Below are 15,241 nucleotides of genomic sequence, written 5' to 3'. Positions count from 1 at the left end.
AGTCCAGATTACTGTGGACACAAAACACAAGAATTACTCAAGTACAAAAGTTCAAGACCAGTATGGGCAACACAGCAAGAAATTAATTTACAGAATAAGGCAGGTGGTAGTGGCACACACACACCTTTAATCTCAGCACTGGGAAGGCAGAGGCAGGAGGACCGCTCTGCATTCCAGGCCAGCCTGGTACAGAGTTCCAGGAAAGCCAGGGCTACACAGAGGGAAAAAATTAAAGACTATACTTTGGATTTATTTGTTTGTTTGTTTGTTTGTTTACTGTAGTACTAGGAGTTGAACCTAGGGCCTCACACATGCTAGACAAATGCTCTACTACTGAACTATATTCTCAGGCCTCTTTTTATTTTTCTTATTTTGAGACAGAGCATCATTAAGTTTCCCAAGCTGGTCTTAAAAAATCACTCAAGTAGAGGGAGGCCTTGAACTTCCAATTCTCCTGCTTTGGCCACCCAAGATGCTGAAGTCAAGATTTTAGATAATATTTAAGGGAGGTTTTTTGTTTTGTTTTTTAAAGTTACAATGTTAAAAACGAAAACAAGACACAAACTGAAAATAATCTATATAGCCACCCAAATAGAATGGGATTAGAATGAGAATTAAAAAGGGCAAAGGATTGTAAGTGATCCTATATTTTATACATTACTTTGTTATGTACTACTTTTACGTTTTCCAAATACAATGTAATATATGAATTTTTTCAGAATGGGGGTTACTATCATCTCATACAAACGTAAATCTTATCTTCCCTCTATACTTATCCAACTTACAAACTATCTCTTTTCCTTTTTCATGTCCAAATATATGGAAAAACATCATCACGTAAGAAGACTGAATGTACAGGTGGGAAATTCTGATAAATAAAAATACAACAGAGGGCGGTGGTGGCGCACGCCTTTAATCCCAGCACTCGGGAGGCAGAGGCAGGCGGATCTCTGTGAGTTCGAGGCCAGCCTGGTCTCCAAAGCGAATTCCAGGAAAGGTGCAGAGCTACACAGAGAGACCCTGTCTCAAAAAAAAAAAAAATTTTCTGAAATATACAGCAGAATATCTCAACTATCAGCTTTACTTTATGTATCCAATTTACATCAGTCTCATTTATTGTACTGTAAGTGACTTATATTTCACTAATTAGTATCTAATCTCATACATCTTGTCTTCCTTTCTCCATGAGAGCCTTTTAAAGACATGAGTTGAAGAAAGTTGTAGTTTGTTCACAAACAGACCTGTCTTAAATAAGAGAATATATTCTAAAAAGATACAGAAATAGGGATAGATAAGGTTTGATGTGCTACGGGAAAATGTGAAAAGATTGGCTTTTTCAAATAAACAATTGTTGGGTGGTGGTGGCACACACCTTTAATCTCAGCACTCAGGAGGCAGAAGCAGGTGGATCTCTGTGAGTTCTAGGCCAGCCTGGTCTACAAAGCGAGTTCCAGGATAGCCAGAACTGTCACACAAAGAAACTCTGTCTTGAAAAAACAAAAAGCAAAACAATTATTAATAACACTATAAACATAAATTTCATATATATGTACCCAAAACTTCTACCTTAATATTCAATTTTAATCAGATAATCTTTGTGTATCACAGGGTTTCACTATGTAGGTTAGCCTTGAACTTACTATGTAGACTAAGCTGGCCTTGAACTTACATCATCCTATATCAGACTCTTAAATGCCCTGTTTTTAAATGATTTGAAAGAGCTAAAGTACTGGGACTTGCTGATAGAATACTCACCTAACACACACACAACTCTGGGCTTGATGCCTGCACTACAGAAAACTGGGCGTGGTGGCACATTCCTATAATCCCAGCACTAGGGAGGTAGAGCCAGGAGCATCAGAAGTTCACTGGGCATGGTAGTACATGTCTTTAGTCCAGGCCTTCCAGAGACAGAGGCAGGCAGATCTCTCTGAGTTCTTGGACAGCCTGGTCTACAGAGCCAGTTCCAGGACAGCCAGATCTACATAGTGAGACCCTGTCTGGCAGGGGAGGAGGGGACAAAAAAAAACAAATACATTCTTTCCTTAAGATTATGCCACCTAAAAGATGATTTCAAGCATTCTATACGGCATATACTTGTAATGCCAGCACTCAAAGCTTAGGCAGAAAGGATTGTGAACTCAAATCCAACCTGGGCTACTTAGCAAATCCTTTCTAAAAAATATGTGTACGATACAATTAAGGATAAGGTAGATACTAAAGTCTCATGGAAATACCAAGGGTATGTCACCAAAACAGACAAAATTTATAGAAAATAAAACCAATTACCTTTAACATGCACCTCCATATTATAAAAACTACAATAACTGATAACTGAAGACATCCTGACTATCAGCAGAAGACAGAATGGTTAAATTATGGCAACAATACCCACTAAGTATTACACAGCAATTAAAAAGAATACAGTATTCTGGAGACACCCATTATGGCTGAGCCCGGGGCTGAGCAGCATTCGGCCCTCGTTCTAGGAACAGGCAAGGTATACCTCTCTACAACCCTCCAACGCTTCCTGCAGTCCTTTCCTACTGCAATATTCATCTTGCCTGTTTCAGGGCTCTCCACTGTTAGTTCACTAACTTGTATTTGCTGTAATATTTTTAAACATGTTTTAGACATGATCCGTCTTCTCCGTCACTGTCCCGCAGAATCCACAGTGCCGACCCACAAAAAGCTCATTTTCATCTTCAACGCTGGGAAGGCACTGTAGCACCTCACACAGAGCACTATGCTCCCTACACCACTTAGATGGAACCTGGAGAAATTGATTGACCAGGGTATCCACACAAAAAGTGACTTTCAGTTTCATCTGGAGATGCTGATCTTCCTGATGAGCATATTTTTTGAGAACATGGATCATGACCTAAAGCTCTTAACATGGTTCCATACGTAAGACAGACATATGAAAGATATGTGTAGATGGATAACAATGAGTAAAATATCAAAGATCAAGACGTGAAATTTTAGGGATAGAGAGACTAAAACACTCATTAAATGGAAAAACTGGGGGCATAACACAGTTGTCAAAGTCAACACTGTTTCACAACACCAACATATAGTCTAGTAACAAAAATTTCTGATATCTGCTTTCTCATGATTTTTCTCTTAATGGCTCAAATAAGTAAATGGAAGCTTGAAAACTCACATGTAAATATTCATCCCCTATGGTTTTAGTAGTACTTACTGTCTGGCTGGCACTGACAATACCAATGTGCTTAAGAAGGCCACAGTCGACATCTGCAACTCTAAAGCTGTCTTCTTACTAGAAAATATAATAAAATGAAATGTTAAATATACTTAAAAGGCACATTCATATCAAATTACAATCTTTTGGGGGGGGCATGAGGTATCACTATATAGCCCCCAAACTTATTCTAGGCTGGCCTGGAATTCAGAGATCCATCTGCCTCTGTCTCCCAAGTGCTGGGATTAAAGGCATGTGTGTGCCACCATGCCCAGCATTCAATTATAATTTTAAATGAATAAAAATCCAAAATAAGAACAGGGCGGTGGTGGTGGTGCACGCCTTTAATCCCAGCACTTGGGAGGCAGAGGCAGGCGGATCTCTGAGTTTGAGACCAGACTGGGCTACAGAGTGAGTTATGGGACGGCCAGAGCTGTTTGTTACACCAAGAAAGCAGGCAGGCCCCCAACTCTGGAAAAAATCCAAGAGATCGAACATTTAGAAGCACATGATATTGTCAATAGAAAGCTACAGAAAACATAAAGACCTCATTTGACACCACTGGAAGTGACTATTGACACTTTGACAATCATTTTATAAAGAGAAAGAACTAAGCATCATTCTAAGTAGAATACTCTCGCAGATTATCAGTGAAGAGCAAACAGCAGTCAGGGATTCACTCTGCTTGTTTGAGTTTGAGCTGAAATAGTCCTTGGATCAGGTAATGGTCTTGACTGCCCTTTCCCCATCCCTAATCCAAGGACTTAGCTTCCCTTCTCCAGCTGCTCGTCTATCCTAGCTCTGGCTAGCCACTGTCCAGCCTGCCCCCAGGCCTACCCCTGACTACTGTCTTTACATTAGTCAAGACGTTGAAAACAAAATGAGAGAAGAAAAAAAAATTTTTTTTAATATGTGGCAGTTTTTACTTTAAAAAATTAATTTTGCCTTTAGTTTCATTTTTATGTGTGTGAGTGTTTTTCCTGCATGTATGTCTGTCTACCACATGAATGCCTGTGGCCCAGAGACTAGAAGAGGGCATCAGATCCCCTGAAACTAGAGTTATAGATTGTTGTGAGCTGCTGTGTGAGTGCTGTAAACAGAACCTAGGTCCTCTGCAAGATAAATTAAAATTAAAAAAAACTAAAAGAAAAATTCACTAATCGATACTAAAACCCATTGTTAGGTGAAAGGTTGGTAGAACTTGACCTTGTACAGCCAGGTGTGATGGTCCACGCCTGTAATCAGCACACAAGAGACGAAGGCAGAGTGCCAATGAGACCAGCTGGAGTTCATAGCAAGTTTAGACCAGCCTGGGCTACAGGGTGAGACTATCTCAATCTTTATCCACAAAAAGGGAGGAGAGGTGTTAAAATGACAGAATGATACATTTTATTTTAGGCACTATTTACCATAACGTTCTTTCAAGTGGCTCAGTGGTAGTGTTTACCTAGCATGTACAAGGCCTGTGTTTGATCTCCATTACCACAAAACTCAAAAAACTTAGGAGTACCAGGGTTTTGAATAGAAAATATCCCCCATGGCCTCACATGTTGAAGGGCTGGTCCCCAGCTGGTGCTATTTTGGAGAGGTGGTAGAAACTCTCGGAAGCAGGTTACTGGAGACATGAAGGGTATCTTGTCTCTAGGCGCCTCTCCATCTCTTTCTGCCTCCTGATTGATATGAAGTGAGCAACTATGTTCGGCCCCATACTGCAGCCACCTTATGCCAGGTCTCATCATAGGCCACAGCAACTGGGCCAGCTAAAACCTTGGAAACCACAAAGCCAAACATAATAAATCCTTCCTCCCTATTCACAATGGTCCTCTGGAAGCCAGACACGACACTGTACATCTGTAATCCAGGCACTCTGAGACAGAGGCAAGAGGATCACTGCAAGTTTGAAGCCAAAATGCTCAAAAGAGTCCTAGACAAGCCAGGGGGCTACATAGTCAGACCCCATCTCCAGAAACTTGTATTAAAGAGAGCTCTTCCACACGGAGTGGAGGAAAGCAGCGGCCCGCTGCCGCCTCAAGAGTGCCGACTGCTCTCACCTCACTTCATCTCCTCACATGAGGCACTGTGTGACCCTCTATCACAAGAAGTAGTCCATTGTGAGCTTCAGTCGTGTTTTTTTTTTTTTATGTGTATGAGTGTTTTGTCTCTATGTATGTCTATGTACCACATGAATGTCTGATGCCCACAGAGACCCAAAGAGGGCACTGGATCTCCTGGAACTGGAGTCATAGATGTTTATAAGCCACTGTGTGGGTACTGGTAATTGAACCTAGGTCCTCTGGAAGAATAGCCAATATTCTTAACCACTGAGCCATCTTTCCAGCCCCAACATTATAATTTGAAAGACCACATTCATATACCTTTTTCTTTTTCTTTTTCTTTTTTTTTTTTTTTTTTTTTTGGTTTTTCAAGACAAGGTTTCTCTGTGTAATCCTGACCATCCTGGAACTTTCTCTGTAGACCAGGCTGGCCTCGTATACCTTTTATTCCAGTATACTGTTCAGAATTTCAGAATAGTTCTACCATTTTTTTGTTTTGTTTTGTTTTTCGAGACAGGGTTTCTCTGTGTAGCTTTGCACCTTTCCTGGAACTCACTTGGTAGCCCAGGCTGGCCTCGAACTCACAGAGATCCGCCTGCCTCTGCCTCCCGAGTGCTGGGATTAAAGGCGTGCGCCACCACCGCCCAGCGCATTTTCTATTTTATTATTCACTGTTGTTGTTCATCTCTTGCTGTGCCTAATTCATAAATTACACTTTATTGTAGGTATTTCTATATATAGGAAAAACACGCGAGGAAGTATTCTACCAGAGCCAGACCTCCAGGCCACGTCTTTTTTCTTGAACAATATGTATTATTTCTACATGGGTATCTGTATTTATACTTCCACTCAGGCTTTTGTTTATGTATTTTTATTTGTAGTGGTACTGAGGACTGAACCTGGAACTTAGATATGTACTCTTGTTCCCTCTCAGTCTCCCTCTCTGACAATGTTTTATGTAGTTCAGGCTGGCCTAAAACTTGCTACATAGCAGACAGGCTCTTCCTGCCTCCACCTCCCAAGTGCTAGAAGGGATTCCACACGCATGTCATAATGCCCTGCCTCCGGTCAGATTCCTAATGTACTACATCTCAGAGTTTGTTTCACAATGCATTGTTTACACCTCTGCCTTCAAGAATATTCTCAATCTCATAAAGTACTTCCACTCCCCAATGGCTCAAGCCTTCTATTTAGCAAAAATAATCCTTGATTTCTTTTTTTTTTTTTTTTTTCCTTTTTTTAAACAGGGTTTCTTTGTGTAGCCATGGCTGTCCCGGAACTAGCCCTGCAGACCAGGCTAGCCTCCGCCTCCAGAGTGCTGGGATTAAAGCCTAAGCAGTACCACCCTGCGATTCCTCACTTTCATGGACTGTGATCCTCTTTGAAGCCTTCATCTAACCTTATTCTCTCTCGTACAGATGTATTCTGATTTCTTCCACCGCTATCTCCACTATCGCCTCAAACCACATCTCCAACTTCTTGCTTTCTCCTGTCCTTCTTTTAAGGTTTTTTCCTATTTTTGTTGATTTCATGTGTACATATGATGCATGGGTGTGGGCATATGCATTCCATGCTGTACAATTTTACAGCAATCTATTCTCTTTTCCCATCATATAAGATCTGGGTACTAAACTCAAGTCATCAGCCTCGACAGAAGCACCTTTACCCCCTAAACCATCTTGCTGGTCCCTTTCTTCTTATTCATCCATTATTTATTCCCTAATTAGACTTTGAGATGATATTTTATATACAACAAAACATCAAAAGAGTGCTTTGTGCATGGGACCTTTTTTTTTTTTTTTTTTTTTTTTTTTTGGTTTCTCGAGACAGGGTTTCTCTGTGTAGCTTTGCGCCTTCCCTGGGACTCACTTGGTAGACCAGGCTGGCCTCGAACTCACAGAGATCCGCCTGGCTCTGCCTCCCGAGTGCTGGGATTAAAGGCGTGCGCCACCACCGCCCGGCGCATGGGACCTTTTAATAAACATAACACACACAGGTTGGTACGATCTGAGGTTTCCCCAGTGCATGATGGGATTGCTCCACTTGTTTCTTTAGCGGGCACTCAGTCTCATCCACAGACTTCTCTCCTGCTCACAGGTCTCATGCCACTGTTCCTCCTGGGTTGTGTCACATCGCCAGCCTTCTGTCCTACCACTCACTCTGTCTGGGTTCATCCAAGCTCACAGCTTCAACAGCTAGCTATAACTGACTCTATTAAGGAATTCTCTCGCAAATCCATAGTTAATTGCCACATGAATAGTCCATGGGTACTTCAACGTAAAAGATTTTTCACGATTCTATGGCTTTCAACATCAAGTTCCACTTCCTTAGAAATGCATTCAAGGACTTTTATGACCTGGTCCCTCACCTTAACAGGGTATCCTCTCCCCCCAGTTCACATATTCTCTACTCCACCTGTATCTGCACTCTTGCTTCTATCAGGAGGTGAGCCAGTACCACGCATCTCTGCCTCAGACATGCTCAACCCAGAGGTCCCTCTACATCACCCCACCAAAGCAATACTTCCTAGCTCAATTAACTTTCTTTTTTTTTTTAAGGTTTATTTATTATGTACACAGTGTTCTGCCTGCAGGCCAGAAGAGGGCACCAGATCTCATTACAGATGGTTGTGAGCCACCATGTGGTTGCTGAGAATTGAACTCAGGACCTCTGCAAGAACAGCCAGTGCTCTTAACTTCTGAGCCATCTCTCCAGCCCCTCAATTAACTTTCTTTCAGAAAAATCATCCACTCTGATTTCAACTCAACTCCCACTGCATCATAGGCACACCTTTACCTTGACACCTTTGTATTTACTTTAGACTATTATTATGAAAGCAGATATGTGTATTATTAAGCAAACAAAAAACTCCATAAATATCCTATATGCTAGTATAAGCCAAAAACACTGCTAGTTCCTTTAAAACAGTAGACTTACCATTTCAGCACCTGGAATACTCAGGTCCATAATACAGAGCATCTCTTTCCGACAAATAAAGCACCTACAAAAACAAATTCACAATTCATAATGAGACAAGGAACTAAGAATGGCAACGGACATTCTTTACATCTGCCCAGAACTCCTTCCTCATCCCCTACTCTATCGGGGGTCAGCTTCCTGTCAGAGAACACAGGCTATACAAGTGTCATCAAATCACACAGAGCGCCACTAACATGAGACTCTAAGTAAACAAGCCTGTGCAGATAGGAACCAGGGCCATCCTTAGCACAAGGAGAAATGAAGCCCACAGGCATTTTAAGTACAGGAAAGGCCCAGCTATGGTCAAGTCCCCACCCTTGTGGCCACCTTCAGACAATTTCTATTATATTGTCATATAAGCCAATAACACCCACCCCCCACAGGCCACTTCCAGAATTTGACCTCCAAAATGCCTAACGAATAACAAAAAACCGAATAGATGGAAATTAGATGTCAAAGAATATTTTACGTTCAGGCTTAGAAAATTTTCATCTATCAGAACCAATGTCTCTGTTCTTTCTCTACTAAGTGAGCTCCAAAATTACTATTTAATTGCTTTTTTATTATATTTCAATGCAACTCAGATCCTATTTTTTAGACATTTTGTTATACCTTAAACCAGTACATGGTGAGATGACAAATAAACAAGCAATTACAGTGTGATTGAGAGAACACGGAGTACTGAGGAAACACGAGGAAACACGGGCTTGTGTTACCCAGTCTGTGTCAAAGAGAGCCTCAGTAGACTATCGCCCACACTGAGACAGGGCAGACAAGTCTGACTTAGCAAACTAAAGTGGAGGTAACCAGGGAAGTAAGGAGGCATTCAAGACAGACACAGGCTTCTGTAACAATGCCTAGATTTAAAGAACTCAGCATGTGGAAGGAAAAGTGAGAGTCAGCCTCGCTCACTGAGGGGAAGGGAAGGCACAGGAGGAGGAAGTGATTCTGAAGTCAAATCCTAAGGATCCTGAAAGCCAAATCTAGCTCACGGAGCATTGAAGAGGAAAAAGTAAAAAATCCCACAACCAGCTGGGCGGTGGTGTCACACGCCTTTAATCCCAGCACTCGGGAGGCAGAGGCAGGCGGATCTCTGAGTTCAAGGCCAGCATGATCTCCAAAGCGAGTTCCAGAAAAGGCGCAAAGCTACACAAAAAAATCCTGTCTTGAAGAAAAATAAAATAAAATAAAATAAATCCCACAACCAGCAAGGCAGTGGTGGCGCACACCTCTATTCTCAGCCCTCGGGAGGCAGAGGCAGGCAAATCTCTGAGTTCGAGGCCAACCTGGTCTACAGAGTGAGTTCCAGGACAGCCAGGGCTACACAGAGAAACCCATCTCCAAAAAACAAAAACTAAAAACAAAACAAAAAAAATCCCACAACCAAGTCTCCTGCTCAGCTCAAATGTGTCAGAACAACAACTCTGGCTACAGTGTGAACACACAAAAACCAACGGACGGCCCACCAGTGAAGAAGCCATTACAGCACCCAGGCTGAGATGATGCTAACCGGAGAACACAACTGTAACACTAAGGACAATATATCCAAGAGATTATCGGAGAAGTAATCTAATGAGGCTCGGCAATGGATCACAAGTAAAATGAAAAGGAATGTAAGGAAGAGCTTCTATTTCTGCCAAGGAGTGTACACACCTATGCACTACCTAGTTTAATCTTCCCAGAGAGATGAGATGGAAAAGGGACGGGATTCCTATGTACTTTTTTGGTCTGAAGATGGGACAGCTGCTGATGACCACAGCTTTGGGATATGCAGAGTATGAATCACCTGAAAGAATAGCCAATGGGCATGTCACTAAGACAGATGTCCAGTTACCGGAAAAGAGCTCTGGGCTAAAGAGTTACACAATTATCAGCACATACAAGGTAAAAGCAGAAAATCCTGGCCAGATGGTGATGGAGCACGTCTTTAATCCCAGCACTTGGGAGGCAGAGGCAGGCAGATCTCTGTGAGTTTGAAGTCAGTCTGGTCTACAAAGTGAGTTCCAGGACAGCCAGGGCTGCTACACAGAGAAACTCTGTCTGGGGAATTAAACAAAAAAAAAAAAAGTATCTGTCATTCATACTAAAAGCTACTTAATATCCACATTCTTTTAGGGCAGTGGTTCTCAACTTGTAGGTCACATATAAAATACCCTACATATTAGATTTTTACATTAAAATTCATAACAGTAGCAAAATTACAGTTATGAAGTAGCAACAAAATAATTTTATGCGCCGGGTGTTGGTGGCGCACGCCTGTAATCCCAGCACTCGGGAGGCAGAGGCAGGTGGATCTCTGTGAGTTCGAGGCCAGCCTGGTCTACAGAGCTAGTTTAGGATAGGCTCCAAAGCTACAGAGAAACCCTGTCTCGAGAAAAAAAAAAAAAAAATTATGCTCGGAGGGGGGCGGGTCACCATTACATAAATACTGTATTAAAGGGTCACAGCATTAGGAAGGTTGAGAACCACTGATCTAGGGTGTTGGGAATGGTATTAAGCCCAAAATACTAAGATTCAATGCCAGCCTTCCAGGAAGGATGGGTTATTGTTGCTGTTTGGGGTTTTTGTTTTGTTTTGTTTTTGAGATAGGATCTCACTATAAAGCCCTAGCTAACCTCAAAATCACTATGCAAACCAGGCTGGCCTTGAATTTGCAGTGACCCCCTGCCTCTGTCTCCCCAGTTCTAGGATAACAGACTAGAGATCTTGCCCATCTAGAAGAGGAATTTTTAGTGCCCACTTTGAAATAACAGCAAAAAACCAAGTACTATTCATATCAATCTCCCAAACTCATTCCTCAATTTAATTAACAGAAAGCACTTATTAAATATCCTATTTAAAAGATACGGATTGGGGATCAGGCATGGTGGTGTATGTCTTTAATCCTAGCACATGGGAGGCAGAGGCAGGGGAATCTTTGTGAGCTTGAGGCCACCTGGACAGCTGAGTTCCAGGACAGCCTGGGGCTATGTAGAGAGAGACAGTCTCAAAAGGTAATAAAATAAAATTTGATAATCCGCTTATTACCTTTCTCCCTCAAGCCCTCTACTCATTCTCTTTTTTAAATGTATATGGATGTCTTGCCTGTGTGTATGTCTGTACACATGTACACTTGGTACCTATGGAGGAGAAAGGAGGATGTCAGGTCTCCTGAGACTAGAGTTACAAGACTGCTGAGCAGCCATGTGGGTGCTGGGAATCAAACCCAGGTCCTCTGGAAGAGGAGCCAGTGCTCTTAACTGCTGAGCTATCTCTCCAACGTCCTTTTCTGGCTTTTTGAGGTAGCTCAGACTGGCCTGGAACTCATTATGTAGCCCAGGCTAACCCTGAACTTATTTGTGGCAAGTCTTCCTGCCTCAGCTTCCCAAGTCCTGAGATGACAGGTGAGAACCACCACTCTTGGCTTATTTCTGGTTTAGAAGTCCTATTTTAATTATATTTAAGTTCTGAAAGAATTCTTTCTAGACTTTAGACTTCTCACTGTGGTTCTTTTATCATCTATTGGGACTTGGGCAGGTACACATTTAATACGAAGCAGCTTTAACAAGAATAAGACCCAAGACCATCCTCAGCCAGATACTAAATTCAAGGTCAGTCTGGGCTACACAACACTGTGTCAAAAAAATAAGAGGGTAGAAACCAATAAGCCATACTTAGAGCAATGACCTGTCGACCACCAGCCTAGGAAGTTTTAGTGAACCTGGCCCACACTAACCAGCTTGAGTAGGAGCAACAATGTGGAATTTCTGACTAGTTATTCATTGATTAGTAGTCATGAAAATCCAGCTGACTCATCAATTTAATGTCCCAAAGAAATCAATAAAGTACTCTTTTAATCTGTTAAGTTCTGTGTATTCAGATAGAATCGATTAACTGTAGTCTAGGTGTACTAATCATCACTAGAAGGCAATGAGCGCTGAGCTCTGGGACAAGGAGGAAAGTACTCCCAGCTTTCATAAGGCCTTCCTTCGAAGCACCGCAAAACCTACCCTAGGCTGAAGACCTCCGTGAGGACAGGCAGGAGGATACAACTAAATCCAATAACCAAAATCCTTAACCATTTAAAAATATGTATCCTTATACATGGGAAACGAAAATCAGAGGGGGAAATGTCCAGGTGAGGCTCCAGTACATCTTATTTCATCCACATAAGACACATTTGCACATGTTGGCATTTGACCCTACAATCAATGACATGTCCGTTTACTTAGGATAATTTATTATACTGGCACATAAAATAATAAGAATGTCTTATAACTGATGGGTTGAGTGGATTTTTGAAAATGTAGTTATTTTCTGGGTATCAAAGATTTAGGCCAGACATGGTGGGGCTCGCCTTTAACCCCCGCTTTGGAAAGTAGAGGTAGGTAGATTTCTATATGCGTTTGAAGCCAGCATGGTCTACACAGCAAGTTTTGGACAGCAATGCTAGCTACATAGTGAGACCTTATCTCAGACAAAAAGCAAATGAAGTTCTAGTTTCAATGGAAATGTGTTAAGAGAAAGGTTAGAATCATAAAAACCTAAGTTTCCCTGAATCCTCATGTATACCTTGCTTGGGTGACATTTAGCAATTTGAATATTTCCTAGTCTCTTCTTATCTGTAATCAAAACTGAAAACAATGCATGCAAATTTGATAGTGAGGTGAGTTAAACACAAATACTATCCATAGAGTCCTTAGAACAGTACCTGGCATCAGTATGTGTGGTTTTATGACCATGAAGATGAAGACAATCAAGGAAATAATGTATTACTCTGCCTAGCATAGGGAGTACCAAAAGGGCTTCAATCTCAAGTCCTACATAAACTCTTTTCAACAGAACTTAACAAATATATGTTGAGATTCACTGCTTCACCTGACAGGTGGCTCCTCCCCAAACTTACATCATTTTCCATATGAAAGGCTGAAGGGAAGCCAAAAAAAAAAAAAAAAAAAAAAGGCACTTCTTTCCTACAATTCAAGCTAACTAGTAAATTGCTCTGCTGGGTACGGTTGCCCATACCTTTAAGTACTTGAGAAGAAGAGGCAGGTGACCTTTGCGTGGAGGCCAACCTGTAGGAAGTTCCAGGCCAGCCAAGGTTATATATGGAGACCCTATCTCAAAAAATAAAATGAAGCTTCCTTTGAATATCAAAAGGCAAGGATAATCAGAATTAATAATGAAGGTTTAAAAAGAGATATTTAAAAAAAAAACACGCATCTACAATGATAGTAGTTAGGCTCTAATTGTGTACAAGATACACGCCTTTACCACAACATGCTGTTTTTCTATGAAGTTCAGTACTGCCACTGTTTCCCCTTCACGGCGACTAAAGCCAACAGGTGCACAGATCCGCTGAGTACAGTACTGTATGCTGATTTGCAGGAAAGGCAGGTCTACTAAGCCTTTTCAGGTTGGGTTGCTTTGTTGTTGTTGTTGTTTTCCTAAATCGCGATCTCTCTGCAGAGAAGCAGCAGCCATTTCTTTCTCATTCTTCCCCCCATCGCCACCACTGTAGCCCCCCATCCTCAGAGAACATTTAAATAATGCGTTGGCATAGTAACCGAAAATAGACTTTATTTCTGACCTTTAAGAACAACAACAACAACAAAGATCCGGCTGAAAGAAAACTGAACCACACCTGTCAAGGCACAAAACCCATGTTCGTATTTCTTAAAATACGTAAGAATTATCTCTGCGAAAACTGAACCGTAGGAGTTCAAAGGAGTTGCAGTCCGAGAGCTAATCTGAAAGACAACAGTGGAAGTGATCTTTTTTAAAGGGCTGAAACGGCGGTCATTGTTATCAAAGGACAACGTATTGAAATAAATAAATAAGTGGGAACGGAGAGGCGGCGGCAAATCAGTCATTGTTTTCTAAAAGGCCAGGTTATCTCCGGGATTTTCTCCTCGGAGCTCAACCAATCCCCACCTTTTCTGAGTTAACCAGTCTCCAGGCAAGCCGCGCTTCCTGATTGGCTCGGAGGTATCGAGTAGAAAAAGCAGCCAATCCTTCCCCAAGTCAGAACTGTGCTATGGAGACATTACAACCACTGCATGGCAAGAATGTGTACAAACCTGTCGGTGCAGCAAATCTCAGCTGCTACCCCTAAAGACAGTTGCGGAAGGAATCTCTAAAACCAGCGGGCCCCCTAGCTCAGATGTGACTTCGACTTAAAAAAAAAAAAAATTCCTCGGGCTCTCTTTTCTGGGGGAATCAAAGCGTCGTAACCAAAAGCGCACACGGGATAAACTCTGCCCTCGGTATGACTCATTCTCTCGCAGCCCGGTTTCCAGAGAGCTCGCACTGGGTCCGGGAGAGCGGGAAGGAAAGTTAGGGGAGGGAAGGGGCCAGGGTGGCAGGCGCACACGCCCGGAGGGAGGCAAGCGTGCCGGGGGTAGAGCGAGCGAGCGAGCGAGCGTACGTGCGTGTGTGGTTTGGAAGGGTAGTAAATAAACACCTCTACTAGCACTACGTGCCCGGGCAGGCGGCCCAAGTTCCCAGAAGGCTCGGCCTGGGAAAACGGCGGAAGGCTCGCGGGGGCGCGAGGTCAAGTCGGGGCGAGGAGGCACCGGGAGAGCCCCGGGGGCGGGAGGGGTGTGTCGCGGCCTGGAGGCCCGCCAGGCGCTGGAGGCCCGGGAAGCGGCCGCGGCGCCCGCCCGCCCGCCTTCCCTCGGCTCCCCCGGGCCGCGCGCCAGGGCCCGCCTCCCGCGACGCCTCACTCCCCTTCCGCCCGGCGCCCGGCCCGCGCTTGCCCGGGTCTCGGCGTCGCTCGCCGCCCGCCCGCCTCGGGCCCTCTCCTCTGGGGCTCCGCGTTCCCGGGATCCCCCCCCCCCTCTCTCCAACCCCGCGCGCGCAACCTCTCCATCCTCTTTTTCCTCGCTTGGCTCCCCCTTCTCCCCGGGTCCCGTCGCCGGCCTCTCCCCCTCCACCCCCCCCCGGCCCCCCGCAACAACTCTCCGTCTTTACCTGCTCCGGGGAGCGGGACGTCGAGGGCCCCCGGGGGCCGCGTCGTCGGGTCCGC

The 15,241-nt window shown here is 43.4% G+C and overlaps 1 protein-coding gene across 1 annotated transcript in view; it reads right to left on the bottom strand.

Annotated features, from left to right (window-relative positions):
* N4bp2 (NEDD4 binding protein 2) overlaps positions 1-13,759 on the bottom strand; it is a 68,789-nt gene extending 55,030 nt beyond the window's left edge. The window contains exons 1-3 of the mRNA XM_059275920.1: positions 13,240-13,759; positions 8,194-8,257; positions 3,203-3,280 (exon numbers count right to left, since the gene is read on the bottom strand). The gene's annotated coding sequence lies outside the window, so the exon portion shown is untranslated. The remainder of the gene's footprint in view (positions 1-3,202; positions 3,281-8,193; positions 8,258-13,239) is intronic.
* Positions 13,760-15,241: the final 1,482 nt, after the last annotated feature.

Source organism: Peromyscus eremicus, chromosome 10, assembly GCF_949786415.1.
Source record: "Peromyscus eremicus chromosome 10, PerEre_H2_v1, whole genome shotgun sequence".
In the NCBI taxonomy this organism is placed as follows: Eukaryota; Metazoa; Chordata; class Mammalia; order Rodentia; family Cricetidae; genus Peromyscus; species Peromyscus eremicus.
This window is presented reverse-complemented; position numbering and strand designations above follow the sequence as displayed.